This window comes from Amblyomma mixtum, chromosome 3 (genome assembly GCF_055824585.1).
Source record: "Amblyomma mixtum isolate Tamu chromosome 3, ASM5582458v1, whole genome shotgun sequence".
Classification (NCBI taxonomy): domain Eukaryota; kingdom Metazoa; phylum Arthropoda; class Arachnida; order Ixodida; family Ixodidae; genus Amblyomma; species Amblyomma mixtum.
Window position 1 is genome coordinate 95853027 of NC_143014.1, and position 17493 is coordinate 95870519.

A 17493-nucleotide genomic window follows, 5' to 3' on the forward strand; every position below is an offset into this window, starting at 1 on the left:
CATCGGCGATCTCGAAGCTTTCTCTCAGGGCGCGGCCCAGATTGATTTTGCTCCTTTTTTAAATTCATTCTGGGACTTCCCCGCCATATTTTCGTGGCAGCACTTTTTGCGTCCGTAGCCGGACCGCGCATGCATTTATCTGGTGGCCTTTACCTGCGCATGGCTGCGTAGGTGGTAGGAAGGGTTTGGTGAGGTCCGAGACAGCCTCGATGTAGGAGTATACATGGGCGTCCGAGAGGGCAGCGGAAAGAGACCGTGATTCTTTGCCACTCGCAAGAGCAATCGGTGGGAATGCGTCAGCAGGTTGCTTTGCCTGCAAGCTTCTCGAAAGCGCATCTATTTTGGCGCGATGTAGTCAGAATACGTTTTGCCGCAGTGCCGAGGGTAACCGCGTTTTTTAAATTGTAAAAACTGAAATGGATATTACTTACGGTGGGCTAAATGCTTCTCAGTAATTAAGGAGCCTAACAGTAACAGTTAAAAAGTTAACTATTCAGTATTAGTTACCAACCTGCTAGTTAGGACGTCTTAGCTGTACTCTGAGCTTACGATGGTATGCCGAAAAAAGTGCTCTTTTAACTCAGAAAGCCTATTTTTAAGATTTCTTTCTAACCTTGGGTGAATGTCCCTGTATATGGGACTTAACCTATTACGCTATCGCCTCATACTCCCCGCGCCTCAGCCAGTGTTTTTCCCTCCTCCATCGCTCTGGTTCCTGAAATGAATGCATCGTCTGACCGCGTGTCTTTTGGCTTCGAAGCGTCACGTGCGTCGAGTGGCCTTGCGGCGCCTCGTGGTGGCTCGGAGCTGACGGACTCGCCGCACTCTTGGCACTGATTGAGGTGAGCGCCCGATCGGCGGTGGTCGCGGTTTGTAGGTGAAAGCAGGTGCTAGTCCCGGTTGAACGACGTAGTTCTATTTGTACAAGCTCCGAGTTGACTGCAGGATGGGAGTTAATAAACAGTCTTTTTTCCTGCCTTCCCTCCCTGTCGTTGGACATATTGCTTCTTTATCTTCTCAAGCACAAGCGCGCTCTTGGCCGTTGAAACGGTATGCGGTCAGCTGTCCACAGTTTTCTTGCAACTTTGGTAGTGTGGATAAAAGCGGAATAGTCGGTATAACTGCTGCCGGTATTGGTGTGGTCTCCATCTGGCAGACGAAGACTAGTTTGGTGAGCGAAAGGTTATAGCAGGTGTCGAGTTTCGCACGCAGCTCTGCCACTGGGGCGGAACGTAGAGGCATGCGGGCACCGGGCCCCTTGCTTTCGGTTTATTTGATCCCAAGTGCTCTAGACACGTCCGCTGACCTCTCGATGTTCTACGCAAATCATTACGAGGTGATTCCGCTTGTGAAGTTTGTTGCTAAGGCCCTCGGTGTTTTGTTTTTCCACGGGATGCGTTGCAAGCGGCATCAGCCGGTGTGCGTTTTTGCGTTTCGCGGTCACAGTTTCTTTAGCAGCGACGTGTCTTTTCACGTCTTTCTCTGTTTCCTCTTTGGCGGGCGGTCATCGGTGAGTTTTCGGGGAACGTCAGGAGAGCCGGCCCCATACGAAAGATTTGTCGTTCGCTAGCACTCCGAGAATGAGCGCGCAGTAGAGGCGCCGTTTCCGTCCGTTACTCAGTTAGAGTCGCCGGTGGCGCGTCGGCTCTTTCTGGGGCGTCGTCGCACCGATGCCCACTGGCGGGATTTTGCCACAGCCGGCACTGTTTTCGCGCGTTCGGCGGCGCGGTGTTAATTCGCCACTTAGGTCGGCGTCGAGGCCCGTCGCTGCCGCCGAGAGTCGACGTTAACGGCGACCCCCATCGCGAGGTGGGCCGATAAGCAATCAGCCCTAATGACGCTTCCCTGGCTCCTTCTGCCGCGGCTGTGTTTGTTTGCGGGCGCACGTGGACCGCTCCACCTTATCGGGCGACGCTGAGAAGGCGGGCCCTGCCGGGATCTGCGGCCGGAGTTTGGCTCGCGCTTGTCGGCCGCTAATTAATGCGGCGCGCACCTTCGGAATTGGCCGCGCATTTGCAGCCGCCTTTTCTTCCCCCTCGCGGCGGCCGCTTTGCGCGCAGCCAAGCCCAACGCGGCGCACGCGAGGGCTTTTATTTTTCTGGGCCGCAGAGCGGGCGTACGCTCGAGTGAGTGGCCCCGCTTGGTCCCGTTGGTTGGTCCCGGTTTGGCTGTGCGCGTTACTTTCCGACTGCGCTGCCGACGCTGTGACAGCGCGGTGTCTCCGCTCCGTAGGCGGCGCTTGGCCGTCCGAAGCGGGTGTGGCGGGAGTGGACGCATTGCGGCTGACATCTTTGCTGCCGGCCTGCCGTTTCCTCGGGCTGCCTCCAAAGTTGTTAAAAGCTTAGCGGCCATGCCTGGAGCGTGGCCCTTTTCTCGATCTTCGCTCAGTCGAAAGGCTGTCGTGCGGAAATCCTCTTAGGGAGCCTAGGGTCGCCCTCCCCCGTCCCTTTCCCGGGGAAAAATTTATAAGCCGGCGTCAAGACAACAGCCGTCCGGGGAAGACGCCTGCCGCGGAGAACAGGCGGCCGCGTTCCGTTTCCCTCCGGTTTCCCGGCCGTGTTGCGCGCGAAGCTCTTAGCGGCTGCTGGCGTGGGGGCCGCGAGAAACGCTGCCTTAAAACTGGTTTTCAAAAGTCGGAGCGCAGTGCTCCGTTTATTTATTTACGGCTCCTTGGCGCGCCTTCCACGCGCGCTAATACGTTTTGTCTGCTTGGGTTAGGGCGGGCTTCCTTCTCCTCGGGTTCTGCGCGCCGCGCACTCCCTCCGGGGATTTTCCACCTGTTGACTGAGTCCCCGCGGGGATTATGCGTGGCGCTGACCGCTGGTCTGCGCCGCCTTTAAGGGACTCTTCGCTGCCTTGCAACGCGATGTAGAGGGGTTATTGTTCGCGGAAACAGCGTGATGGTGCAGAGATTGATGCCACATGAAAGCCAGGGAACCAGCTAAGAAACCAGCATCGCGAGTCGGTGACCTCATTTCCTTCCACGCGGTTAATGGTTCGAAGAATGCGCTCTAAGATGTCTGCTATTATTTTCGGTTGCACTGCTTGGGACAACGAAGGCATATGCAGTGTACGGTCCCCTTATTCCTTTGCGAACCTTGGTTGGTTCGATGCTTGAGGCTTTTAAACGTGCGTTATCGCGGAGGTATTGCAACGTCAGGGGACAAGCAAGAGGCGGTCCTTCGTGCATGCATTTCCCTGCCTGCGCAGAAGGAGGGGGGGAAAGTCGGACGTGCGCAAACCGCCCTTTCTGCAGCAGAGCCCGCCACAAATTTGTTAAGACCAGGCCGAGGCTCTTCGCCGCTAATTGGATTGTTTGCGCGATTCGATTGGGCACCGCACGCCGTTTCTTCTTCTTGTCCTCGGCGATTTCCTTTTGGCTGTGGTTACCTTTCTTGGGGCGCTGCCTTTTCGACTGGAGTAGTGCGAGTCCCCGTGCCTGGCCCGACGTTGGTGCGGTCCTCCCCTCCCGCTGCAGCCCTTCGTTGCCGCTCCGCTGGCATGCAATGGAATTGGCGAGACGGGGATTGCATTGGCTCTGTGGCAAGAGGTGGCATTCTTTTTGGCGCGCTGTTTATTGCCTCCTATGGCGGTCCCCTGCTGTCGGCGACGCCATTTCTGTCGCGCCTCTCTGCCTGCGCTAACGAGTCGGCCCGGCGGGCTGGGTGTGCGACCTTGACGCGACCTTGTCCATTGCGGACCGGGAAGAGTCTTCCATTTCTGTGCCCGCCCTTGAGATGCATTGGCGTGTCTGCTGTCTTTTTTTCTTTTTATCAAGGAAAACGTTCTGGTTTTGTACGCAACATTCTGGAGCCAGGTGTCGCTCGCGCAACGGGCACAGTGTCATCGGGCAAGGCCGAAACTTGGCTATAGGTGACATCCTTCCAACGAGGATATCGTTTTGTTTGAGCAAATAATTTGGAGGTGTCTGGTAATACAGACTTAGGTGCACGTTTCTGGAAAATGCTGTACGATAGGCGAAAAAGATGTTTTGGACTATGCAGGAGCGTGATGTGGACGAGTCTCCTGCGCACTTAGGCTCCGCAGACGCTCTGCTCGTCAACGCATCCTTTTGTGCCATTCCTTGAGTTGCTTGAAAGCGCCTCGGCCTGTTCACTACAATTTTGCGATTTTCCAAGTAATTGGCTAGGTGATAGCGTAGCCGGCAAACTACGCATACTTTCATGAATCCGCATGTAACGAGGTAACTTGCTGCGCGCGAGCGATCTTAAGTGGTTCGAATGCCGCCCTGCCTCAAAAATAAATTTTAAGGAAAACATGATACGACACGTAATCGAGACTAGCCTTATCGCGCTTGATGGTAGGCGAGGGTTTGGCTTCCCGCCGATGATATTCGTGAACGCGAGGAGTAAGGCTGTTTCTCACGCAAGCTTGCCGCCAGTTCCACCAGCGTTATTGCTTGGGACACTTCGTTCCAGCATGGCCACGGTGAGGGCGCGCAGCACTAGTTTCTTAATACACCTGTCTCGGCTCTTTTCGACGCGGGCGTGCCGGCTGTGGACCTCTCAGCAGGGTAGCAGTGTTGAGAAAACCACCGCGAAAGGGAGCGTTCCTGGGCGACGCCCTTTCTTTTAGTAGAGTTGGGTGTCACAGCGGGCCTCTTTTCAGGCTATGCGTTTAGGACGCCGTGGAGAGAGAGCGTTTGTCGAACTCGTAGTTGTGCGCAGCTCGTGCAGAGTGCGTAGCCTCCTCCCGAGCACGCGGATCGGGTTTCACTCCCCGCTTGGCGTTCGGCTTTCGAAAGCGGCCCTGTGGCCGATGACCGTGGCTGCCTTTTATCGGCGTCCGCGCGTCGCTGCCTCGTGAGGTTCGCTTCTCCAGCCTCGGCGTTTCTCCGTCCCTCCTGTCCCATCCTGGATTTCGCTGTTGCGCCACCGAACTAGATGCCCATTTTGTTCTTTTCTCTAGCAAGCCGGTGACAACGTTGGCTGTAGGGGTAACCCCTCCGGATGGGCGGTCCGTTTTCATTCTTTTCTTTCCGCCAAACTTTCCATTCCGCACATGCGCAGTGCTTCGGCTGTTGCTCGGAACGGGCTGGGTTCCGTCCAGAGCACACCTCGACTGAAGTTGCGGGGCGTGGCGGTCACCTGGCTTTACGTACGTCTTTTAAAAGCATGAAATGCTTTTAGCTCGGCGCCAGAACAGAGGAGAACACGGAGTCCAATTGAAACGATCACGGGCAATGCTTTCAGTTCACCTGCCTACGTGCTGCGCTGCCGCCGGAGCAGCGCATGCAGCAGCAGCGTCTCCATGGTCCCGTGCATCGGGTGCGCGAATTTTTCTCCCTAGCCGTTACATAAAGAAAAAAAACACATTAATTATAGGAAGGGGGGAAAAAAGCGGGGGGAGAGAGAGATGCTGACTGCACATGCGCGAGTCATAGAGCGCCCCGCGAGTTGTAAGCCAGGGGCTTTAAGACGTTGTTTTCACTGCGGTACGCTCTGTTGGTTCTTGTGGGTGCTGTACAAAATACGAGTAGACTTCGACCACATTTCCGCGTGCCTCTGGGTCGGCTCCGCGTCTCGAGCGCTCGTCTGCACAGCTTCATCTTTTCTCACTGACTGCTCGAACAGGCCGAACTGGTGGCTCAGCGTGTGTAGACGCCAGGTCCACGCCGTTTCGAATGGCAGCCCAGAGCCACTCTGCCCACTTCGCGCTGGCCGAGTTCTAACCAGGATCGTGTTTTGGGCAATATGCAGAGCACGGCGTTTGCGAATGTTAAGGCAGGAACATGTATGTACGGCTTTCCAGATTTCGCTGACCAACATGTACTACCTCTGTACCTGTTTCAGCCCCATAGACAGGCGCTACAACATATTTCTGGCCCTCCGACAGACTTGGTACAGGTGCTTCTCATGAGCATCTAGTAACACAGGTGCGGGTCTGACGATGACACCAAGGTACCGGTAATGGGTAGCCTGATGTATGAGGTCACGTGACTTTTGGTAGGGCCACTTCAGCACCGTCGTGTGCACCTGAGCTGCAGCATGGCGGACATCTTGGGTGTTGAATTGGAGCCCCTGTTGGTCGACATATTCGCAGCCAGAGTGACCAGCTTCTGGAGAGCGTGCAAATTCTCTGCAAGTAGTACTGGGTTGTTGGCATATGCCAGGCCTGGCAGGATCCAAGCGTCCGGTATTCCATCATGGAGATAGTGGAACCGGAAATCCAGGCCTGACTCAGGGAAGGTGCATTCAACGCAACATTCATCGCATAGAGCAGTGGAGTGAGCGGGCGCCACTAAAGCAGGCAACAACTGTGTTGTCACTGCAGAGTTTACGCAGCATGTTGATCCACTCGTGGCATTACAACACCTAACATGCGATGAGACGGTGTCATACACCTTGACAACGTCTAGGAAGCAGCTCACCAGGTCCCGGGATCCCTTGCCTTGTGTTGGCACAAATTGGGCGACCTCCTGGCGTCGTGTTGGTCGGAAGCCATTCTGCAGCTCGGTGATCGCACCAGTACTCTCTACCCATGCTTTCATCGAACTTTTCATGATGTGCGCGAAAAACCGATGTAGTACGCGCGTCACGGTTAGCGGACAAATTTTTGTGGGACATAAAAAAGAACGAAAAATAAAGTGTCCCTGCCCGTGCCACTGAGTATAACGGATTTACAATAAGCGGACAGTAGTTCGCAGCAGCCTTGCATCTCCTCCTTTCTTCTTTGGCACAAGAGGCTGACCCTTCCATGCTGCCAGTCGGACGCGACCGAATCGCCGGCAGTTACGCCGCTAAAGGTGCGAGCGTAACGCGCGCCAGCTCGCCGAATCTGTTCACCAGGCCTGCCCCAATGACGTCGAGCCCCTGCGTGATTTTGCGCTGTAGTGCGCGAGATGGCAGGGTCCGGAGCTCTTCGTGAGTCTTCGCTTTGAAAGATCCTCATAGCCCCCGCTCTTGCATCGCAGCCTCATGTGGGCTAGGAACTGGTGGTACGACCCAGGCCCTGTGGCGCCATCCATTAGCACGGCCCTTAACCAGGTCTGGTCACGCGGGTCGTCATACATAAAAAAGCGGCGAAGAAAGCCGCGCCCGCCATCGCTCGCGAGGGATGGCTTACATAAGCAAAGCGACTGGCGTTGGGGGGGGGGGGGGGGGGGGGGGGTTACATGTTGCCGGACTGGTAGTGGGGCCCCAAGTTCAAGGCCCCAACAACCCTTGACAAGAAAAGACAAAATAGCCATGTTATCCGAAATACTGCTGCTGTACGCGCAGGGTTTATTGGTTTATTATTTACGCAAGAGCAGTCAGTAGCTCATGCATATTATGAAGCCGGTGGAGAGGATCCAGCTGGCTGACAGGTTCGGTGTCCCTCACGTTCGCAGCAAAAGCTACAAAACCGCCATGCCATCAAAAAGGCTACCTGCAAAATTCGAGCAACGGCTCGCATTCCTCCGCAAGAGCCGAGCTTTTGGCGACAACGCCGCCTACGGGCGCGCCGGGCGACGAACTGCGCTGCTCCCTGGCTGCCCCGGTCGTCGCTAAGCCTAGCTGGTTTCGCATCGATGCCGCAGCTGAAGGCGCGTTGGAACTGGTCAGTGCCGTAGTAACAGTACTGCTCTCGCCAACCCTTTACTGTGAACCCGGCCCATAATCGAACTAAGATGTGCTCGATTTCTGCGATGCTTTAAGCAACGGATCTTGCCGCAACAGGCAACAGCAGCGAAGCGGCCGTTGCGATCGGTCGTTGCGATGCCGTTCACAACGGCGCGTCGCAGTGAGTTGCACCCATTTTTCGTGCATATGTCCCCGCCTTTACATCTCCTCTCGACAATGAGATAGTCTGTGCATTTTAATGCGTAAGGATCACTAACCCCTTTGGGCGAAATTCTGTCGGCGACCGGCGTTGTTTAGGCCGAGCGATGGTCCCAAAAAAGATGCCGACATCGCGCCGTCGCCGAGTGAGGCGCACGCGTTGCGCCGATAGCTTGCGCATGCATATGCGGCTCGGTCTTTTGGCGGGTCACAACAACGTGACCACCCGTTCAGGGTGGTCACGTTCAGGGTGACCACCCGTTCAGCAGTCAGTAGCTCATGCATATCATGAAGCCGGTGGAGAGGATCCAGCTGGCTGACAGGTTCGGTGTCCCTCACGTTCGCAGCAAAAGCGACAAAACCGCCATGCCATCGAAAAGGCTACCTGCAAAATTCGAGCAACGGCTCGCATTCCTCCGCAAGAGCCGAGCTTTTGGCGACAACGCCGCCTACGGGCGCGCCGGGCGACGAACTGCGCTGCTTCCTGGCTGCCCCGGTCGTCGCTAAGCCTAGCTGGTTTCGCATCGATGCCGCAGCTGAAGGCGCGTTGGAACTGGTCAGTGCCGTAGTAACAGTACTGCTCTTGCCAATCCTTTACTGTGAACCCGGCTCATAATCGAACAAAGATGTGCTCGATTTCTGCGATGCTTTAAGCAACGGATCTTGCCGCAACAGGCAACAGCAGCGAAGCGGCCGTTGCGATCGGTCGTTGCGATGCCGTTCACAACGGCGCGTCGCAGTGAGTTGCACCCATTTTTCGTGCATATGTCCCCGCCTTTACATCTCTCGACAATGAGATAGTCTGTGCATTTTAATGCGTAAGGATCACTAACCCCTTTGGGCGAAATTCTGTCGGCGACCGGCGTTGTTTAGGCCGAGCGATGGTCCCAAAAAAGATGCCGACATCGCGCCGTCGCCGAGCGAGGCGCACGCGTTGCGCCGATAGCTTGCGCATGCATATGCGGCTCGGTCTTTTGGCGGGTCACAACAACGTGACCACCCGTTCAGGAGGGTTGCCAACGGGGGCATCATCATTATCTGCGTGCTGGCGATCCCGCACCGACTCGTGGGGGAGGCCGGAGTTCAGGAGGAGTAGCGGCGCGCGCGTAGTGACGTCATCTAACGGATCCCCCTGAGCCGAGAGGCGATCGCAGGGCACACACTCACCGTTGCTTCATGCAGTTCGCTTGGCCTTACTGGGTCGCTGTCGCGGCCTTCCCCAGATGCGACCCGTCCGCTCCTCCTTTTCCAAACGCTTGGCCGTGACTGGAGTCACTGTGTAGCTCGAAGTTCTGTGCTGGTCTTCGTGCACAATAAACCACGCGGACGAACCATATCGCAGGAAGAGCTTTAGTGGAACTCGGCCGCGCCAAAACTAGGGATTTCGCATTCCCACTCGTAGGCAGCGTCTGTACAGTTTTTTTTTTATTCCTTGCATCGTGCTGTCCGCGACCCGACTGGATTGTCTTGATGAGATGATTTTGCCTCCTCCAGATTTTTTTTTTTTTGCACGTGCGTTCTTCCGGCGAACAGCTGTTACAGGGAGCTGAACCACGATGGCATTTAATTTTTTCCTTGAACGCAGCACGAAGGTGCTCACGCGTCCGTTTCAGCTTCGTTTTTACGGCTCGGAGAGGAAGTCGCGTTGGGGCTGGAGTCTGTTAATGGTTCCTTTATGGGTCGAGCATCGGTGCACTGCGTAGCGAGAAGACGTGGCCAGGCCGGGCGCGCCCGTGGCCGCTTAATCGTAGTCGTTGCTCAGGGCGGAAGTCGCGCGAGGAGTTCAGTTCCGACGCCATGGCACACGCCTGACCGCCGGTTCAGCCGCAGCCAGCAGCCGAGATTCGAGCGTTTGAAGAAGCGTCTCCAGATGAGCACAGAATATGTTCGGGAGTATTTCGAGCATAAAAGGGAAGCCGTGCCCGAACCGTCGACAGAGCCGACGCCTGCTAAACGTATGCTAAACGGATGAGCAGCATGTTCGCAAAGTCTCTAACAACTGCGGGGACGTCGTCTCTGGAATGTCGTCGCCAGAGCTCTGCGGCTTTTGAGCGCACGGAATTGTCTGCCTACGGTGCTGAATCTCTCGCTTTAGCCATTCTGCACTCGCCACCTTTCGGTAGCATTTCTGTTGTGCGAACTTTTTCTCCGCGTCGGTTTTCCGTCGCGTCCCAGAGGTACGCCACGTGCGCATTTATGGGTCACTCTTGGTGTGGGTGAAAGGTTTAAAAAATACGTCTCACTCGGGTAATTTTTCGTCGATAAAATGGGGTTCGACGTAATACTCCTGCGTAACATCCCCCCTATTTAAATCCGCCTCTGAGATATGCTCTCTGTCATGAATGGCTGCTGCTTCTATTAACGGCTTTTCGTTGGGCGTACATTCGGAGTCGGCCCCGCGCTCGAGGTCCCTGCTTGCCAAGGTGCTCCCGGCGCTCCTCTTGTTAAATCGACCCCCAGTGTTGGTCGTGTTTGCCCCAAGTGTGCTTTTTCGTGCTGTTGCACTTCGTTGGTAGCGTGAAATTTGGCGCTCTCCTGGTGCGACGGCTTTGGCCCCCTTCGACGTCTTTCTTTTTAATCTTTCACGGATGAGTTGCGACGGTTCGGGTGTAATGCGATTTCTCTGTCTCTCTCTCTCTCTCTCTGCCCCTTGCCGTGCTTTGTTTTATCTGCACAGGAGCTTCTCCCTTGTACGGCGTTCTCTCTTGCTCGTTCACGCGAATAGTCCCGTGCTTTACGCGAGCAGCAGTTCGCATATTTCGGCCGGCTCTTCCCCCCCCCCCCCCTCTCCCTTCCACCGGGGCAAATTGTCGGATGGCGTGGGCGCCAGGCGGCTTTGGCGAAAGCGGGGTCATCGGTGCATCGCGGCCAGTCGTCTTCTTTGGCCTTTTCGCGCATTCGCGCTGCTGGTGCTGCGGGGAGTCTCTCCTTTTCTTTTCACGCGAAACACACCTGCGAATTTTTCTTCCCGCGCAAACTGTAGGGATATGTTGCGGGCCCAAAGAGGGTTTTTTTTTTCTCTCTCTAAAAGTCGGTTCTCGCTGCACGGTTACGTCGTGTTTCGCCTTGCTTTTATCTTTCTTGTCCTCCGGTCTTCGCTCTGCAGTTCGGGCTGCATGCGCTGTTGCGCCGGTTTCTAGGTTGACGTCTTATTTCCGCCTAAGGGAGCACATTCCTCTCCGTTTATTTGCCATTGTAGGGCCCTTTTGTTCCTCGCTTTATTTTTTGTCCGAGTGTACTCTCGGCATTGTGCTTTTTGGGAGCTCAGTATGTTATGCATCTCTGTAATACGCACGGGTGCGTTTTCTGTCGCAAATGTTTTTTTTTTTTTCAACTGCGCTTCTTTTTCTAAAGCTGTTGGGGGGTAGGGGGGGAGTTTCCTGGCGATAGCTTTTTTGCTGTTCGCGGCGCAGGCACAAAATTCCTTTTTGTTTCTTCTGCAGCGTAGCATTGTTTGTCTTGGCACGGCGGGAGACTCGTCCCCTCCTCCTTCGGGGGACATCGAGTAAATGGAACGGGAGTGTGAAGCCTGGCGGCAGCAGCCGAGCTCGGGAGAAGCAATACCGTTCGGAGTGGGCCGAAGAGCCCACTCTTAAAGCGAGTGCGGCCCCTCTTTATTTGTTGGCCCTTTCGCGGCGTTAATTTTTGTTTCTCTGCTGGCCGCGTCTGTAATTTCGTAGACAAATTGCTCCTGGCACAGTTTCCTGCATTTGCACTTAGACTCCTCGGTGGTGTGGACAGTCCTTGAGGGGTCTGGAACTAACCCAAACAGGATTACTGTCGTCAGGGGAGCAGCCTGTCGAGCAAGCAAAAAAGGGGCGAAAATGTTTTTCGTGGTCGCCGCTGCCCCGTTCGGTATTGTTGTCACGCGCCTTGTCGGAGCGCGTCCGCTCCTTGGGAGTCTCCGGGTGCGTGCCTTTTCTCGGGCGCCGTGCATTCTCTAATCTGCCGGCGCCTTTCCTCCCTTCCTGCCTGCATTGAATTTTTATTCCACCGCGGCGTGTGGCGTCTCTCAAGAAGGGTGGGTTTGTGCCGCCTCTTATATATTCCGGGGCCGCTCGCGCTTTCGGCTATCGAATTTTCTCCTCGCCTTTCCCCCTTCCCCGGGCTGTGATTTGTGTGCGGCCCACGGAGGACCGTTTTGTTCTTTAGTAGCCCCTTTCTAATCCGTGCTGCTCGGCTGCGTGACCGGACCATTGCTCGGCCGCCTGCTCTGTTTGTCTTGTGCGCCCGCCCTTTCGGAGAAGGTCACGCGTTCGCCGGCTCCCCTGCGCATCGTCTCCCTCGGCAAATAAAGGAAATGAAACTCGGGCCCGAATTTTTAATACCGGATTCGTGCCCCAACTTGTTCTCCGTGGGTCACTGGGCGGCGCAGGTGCGGCACTTCTTTCCCCCCCCCCCCCCCCCCCCCCCTCCACGGACCAAGGTGGCGGTGAGGCCCGGCTGAGCCGCAGTCTCCCGCTTTTTTTTTTTAATTATTGAGGATGGAATACGCCCTTAACCGAATGGATCAGTCGCAGACATTTATTGATTCATTCGGTTGAAGAAAACACAGTTCTCCAAACAGGCGGTCAATTTGGAACGATGGTTGTCATTTTGACGTCGTAGCTTAGGTGCCGCCTGTATTGCCGTTGCAGTTCGCCGAGGACGTGTTGCTGTTGGACCCGTGTTTTTTTTATTCTCACTGGACTGGGATTGATAACATTAATTGGTCGGCATTTTTTTTTTTGTTTTTCTACCTTTCGCCTTTTGTCGCGCGTTGCTGTAGCCACCGATTGGCGCTATCCTTTTTCTACAAGTCTTTCATAACGAGCGCACGAGGCTAAGCACTGCAACGAAATGATTAACTGTTTTTGGTTCTGAGTAAGAACCTGAAGGCTGCGGGTTTTTTAAAGCAGCAGTAAATTCTGGATTTGATATCTTACGTTACTTTCTTTTCTTGCTGGAAAGAGCAAAAAAAAATTTCATCGTATCAATCTTGTGGCATGTTCGCTGCTCCAGTTCGAGAATTCTGGAAGTTAAAGCTGTTGCAACACCAATGTGGGCCCAGTGCTTTATCTTTGCAGCGAAACCACTGTTACTTGGCTGTATGCTTTGGCAATTACTCAAAAATTTCATAGATCGTTACGTCGTATGAAAATTTGTCGTCTGACTTCCTTTGAAGTTGAGAATAATTGAAGTATGGTTTAGGAAGTCGCAGTGTTTCGGAAAGTCCTGCACGAGAAATGTGTTCGAAAGCACTGAGCGCGGACGCATGGTCGGACAGGTAACATGGCAAAAGAGTAGCCGCCGACTATGGAGTGGAGGGTAATTGTATATCCTTGACATGCTGCGCTTGCGACTCGAGCTATGAGCAGGGAAGGAATAGTCTTCTTAATTTGCTTGCTTCGTTAATATATGGTGTACTAAGTGGCCCAACTAACTTTTAAAAATACATTGGTGCGCAACAGTGCAACGCAACCTCAACTTGTGTTTTTGAACACTCTTATAGTAAGTCAGTTTATATTTTGTTCAGTCGAGTAATAAATGCATCAAAATTTTTTAGGAAATATTTTACCGCGATTGACAATGAAGACACTCCCTTCCACCCCAGTTTACTTTTGGGAGATAATCCACTTGTAGAGATTTCATCTGTTTTTAGTTTCCTGAAAGAAGTGTTGATCTTAAGCAAACTAGAATGTCACAAAAAGCTACAACTACAAAAATCCTTACCCGTGCTTTGACGCATTTCGCGATGTTTCGCGTCCATTTTCTCAGGCCGGACTAGAAGGATGAGGTCTTTATTTGATTTGTTGGGCTCATGGGTGTCCTTGTTCTGACAAAGACTGTCACCGAGGTCACCCAGTTTTTAAAGAGAGATTATACCATGGTTTTGGCGCATGATGGTCTGAGTTGCTTATGCGCCATAAAACCCAATAGAGTAGAATACATTGCTTTTCGGGCGAAAATTGCAGTGACAAATATTTGACAGTCCGAAAACGAAAAAAACCCCTCTAACTGGTAAATTTCTATTTTGATGCGTTTTTTTTCCCCGCACCTAATGTGGAGCAAAATTCCACGTGGCCATGCTTTAAGCGCTGCTACAGTAGTGCTTTCATACTTGGAACGTAGCCGCGCTTGATGAGGACGGGAGAGACAGAGCGGCTGGCGAATTCTGCTCTGCGCGGAGATATGCCTTAAAGTAAATGTCAGGCTCTACATTCCGAACCTCCGAAGTTGCTTCAGTTGCGAGAGGTTTAGCCATGGCTCACAGAGTTGCCGTGGCCGCAAGACGTGCGCGAAATACGCGTCGGAGGATCACGTTTCAGAGAACTGCGATGGCGAACTGTGAGGGAGAGCGCGCTGCCTACTCAAGGTCGTGCCCATCCTGGAAGAAGGAGAAGGACATCAGCTTTGGAGAAGCACGAAGGCGACATTCAGTGACGCAGGGAACTTTCTCCATCAGCGCAAGACTGAACTTCGCCGATGTGGTGCGTGGGCGTGCCGCACCACACCGGCATAGGGCCCAGCTCACACCCAGTGAGACTGAGGCAGGGCCACCCGCGCCTCTGGCAGACGCAGTTAAAGCTGCTACGCCACCCCCGAAAAAGGTCCTGCCGGCTACGATGTCGGCAGCCCGCCAGGCTTCCTCCGTTCAGGAGATGCCCAACCTTCTGCCCACGGGTTCTCCGCGGGCAGAAGGTTGGGCTCCGCGGAATTCCAGCGCCTCTACTGAGGCGATGGACACTCCCGAGCTCGCCCCCGCTGCAGCGGCGGCGAAGATCTCTTGAACAGACAAAGGAAAAAATTCCCATAACCGGTCCCGAACAAACAGGAACCTAAGTTTTAGCTCATCCTCACAAACCTTCATGGCGTTCCTAATCCACTGGAACTTGCGTGGACTACTAACAAACTATGCGACGTAACAGACCTTTTAAATTCGTTGTCGCCTGTAGCATTATATCTACAGGAGAAACTTGGGGCCTCTGCAAAAGCATATTTTTAAGAAGTATCAAGTATTTCGAAGAGACCGAGAGCAAGCGAGTAGGCTCTCCGTAGCCCTTGGCGTCCCTCATAGCCTGAGTCGGTTCGGGACTGCCAAATGTTACGCCATCTGTGTGTGTAGCCGTAGGAAAAATAGTAATCATACACAAAACTGCCATTGCTCAAAGACAAAACATAAGGCTTTGCTGGGTACTAAGTAATGTCGGCATAAAAGGCAACGAAAGAGCAGATTTGCGCGCTGCCCAAGCTCGTGGCAAGGATATTAAAAGTGTAAATATGCCGTAAAAGATTGCATAAACATCGTCCATCTTAAAGCAAGTCAGAAATGGCAAACCGCTTGGAACAACGAAATAAATAATAAATTACACTTGGTAAAGCCAGTATTAGGTGAATGGAAGTCATGTGTCCACCAAGAGCGTTTCAAGGAAGTCATTATCTGCCGTCTCTGTATAGGTCACACACACCTCGCACACAACTTTCTACTGACGAAACAAGACAAACCATTTTGTACATGTGGAGATGAACTTACAGTTAATCACATTTTATTATCATTCCCGAAACTCGGAAAAGTAAGGAAAAAGTGCTTTTCTCTGTTTTATTATCAATGCATTCATTTTCACTCAGTGCTGCTCATAGGTGATAACGCAGTTGTGGACATGTCTTGTATTTTTAGATTTTTTAACATAAGCAGGTTTTCTTAACAAGATATAAGTCATGACCCAGTGCTTCACCTGACGCTTCTCAGTCACTTTCTCATTCGTGAGATAAAAGGCTGGGGTTTTTATTTGATTTGTTTGGAGCCTCGACATCCTTGCCCAGCGAAGGATGGCCGCTGAGGCTACCTGACCTTTATTAAAGTTTTTACCATTAGCCATTCCTCAATGTCTTCTTCTCTCTTATTACTAATTAAACTTTTTAGGCCCCCTACACCACCGATCACTTCCCACATTTTTATTAAATCCCGCAGAAAACATTTCCTACAGCTTGTGCCTGGCGCATGATGGTCTTTGCTCCCAATGTGCTAACACAACGTTACACAAAAAGTGCTTCAAACCGCATTTTGCCTGTAGCATCCCTGATTGGTGTTAACAGCGCATACCGTTTAGAAGTAAATATTATTTTCTAGCAAGACAGAACTGGTTGATTTGTCGTAAGCGAAAGGGCGACAGCGATCGCGCAAACCTTGTGAAAAATTGGAAGTGGTCGCGCAAGCGTGTGACCCCAGCCTTGAGGCACCGAACAGTGGAAGGGAACAGTCTGCTGCCTGGTTTTCTCTGGCTAGGCAGCCTTTCCATTGCTGAAGGTTCTGGCGGCTACCATGAACTGGTTGCCTTCGCTGCCATCGCCGCGGTCACCTGCTCAGCCATGGGTGTTCCAAATCCGCGTTCCGGAACGCTAGGAGCTCGCCGGCGGGCGCGCCTAGCCCGGTAGGCAGCGGTTGCCGGGGATTAGCACTTCTCTGTATTTACGTCGCGCTTTAAATCTCGTGGCCCGGTGGTCCGCACTAGCGCGCTACGGCAGTAGAGTTTGCGTCGCGCGTCTGCCGATCCGGGGAACGTTTGCTGATCGCCACTAACACGCTCGCGCCTTTTCCTTTTTTCTTTTTTTTGCTCGCGCAGCTTAATTTTCCGCTGCTCCATCCCCCGCGCTGCTTTTCCCGCTGTGTTCGTGCGAACTGGGGCAGAGGGCCCGCTCTCTTTTACTTTTTTTTTTCTTCGCTTTTGCTCGAGGCTGCTGTTTAACGGGATTAAACCGGTATATGCGGGGATGATGACGCTTCGCGAGGCAGTTGGAGCGAAAGGCAATTTTCTCTCCAGAGTGTTCGGCTCGTTCGTTCCGCTCCTTCTCCCCTCGGTATTCGTTGTCATCGCGCCCTTCTTTTTGCGGCGGGACAGGAGGCGACATTCTCATTTGCACGGTGGCGACGGCTCTTTTTACCAGGGGCGATCATTCAGCACCCCCCGCCTTTTGTTTCTAAGCACCTTTGTTTCCATCTCTTTCTTTCTGCCTATTTGGGAAAGTTTGCTTGCAGGGCGCCATCTTTACCTCCGTTCAGGTTTGCTTGGTGCTCATTGACTGTGTGTAGGCAAGCTAGTTCATATTTTTTATGGCCTTAGATTCTGTTCCATACTTAAGTCACGCGTCAGTGCGTACAAATTTGATGGTCTGCCGTTGGTCCCGATCCAAGATGGTCGTAATAGAAATGGTTAGCCCTGCCTGTTTCAGTCACATTTCCTGCAACTTTCATTTCATCGCAGCGGAGTGTGTCATACGATCACGTGCAGGCCTTAATTAAAATCGTGCCGTGAGCGGATTTCGCTGCCCTTCTGGATTCCTTGCAAGAAAGGTTGCCGTGTTGTGCTTGGCGCGCCCACTGGTGCGTGGTTCCCTCTGTGTGGGGGACCGTACCCTGCGTCCGGCGTGCCGCAGCAGCCGGCGTCGTCTCCCACTGCGATCCTCCTCGGTTGCGGTCCGATTGGCGACATCATTATCCGCGGCTCGCGGCTGGCGCGCGGTGTTGGTGCCATGCGAGACACGGACTGCCTCGATCCGTGCCCTCGGAGAGCCCTCGAGTCGGCGATCGATCTCGGTGTCCCGTTGCACGGCGGCTATCGGGACCATCGGTTGAGACGCCTGCCTCTGTCGCGAGACCGCGGCCAGCTGTTGGCGTGCGACGGTCGCTGATGGATAATCCCCGCAGCCTTTCCCCGGCCGCACGCATCGCGCG

The 17493-nt window shown here is 53.6% G+C and overlaps 1 protein-coding gene across 5 annotated transcripts in view; it reads left to right on the plus strand.

The window, feature by feature from the left end:
• The window catches only part of CadN (neural cadherin), a 248060-nt gene that overhangs the window by 131700 nt on the left and 98867 nt on the right, over positions 1–17493 (plus strand). The gene's annotated exons all lie outside the window — the stretch shown is intronic.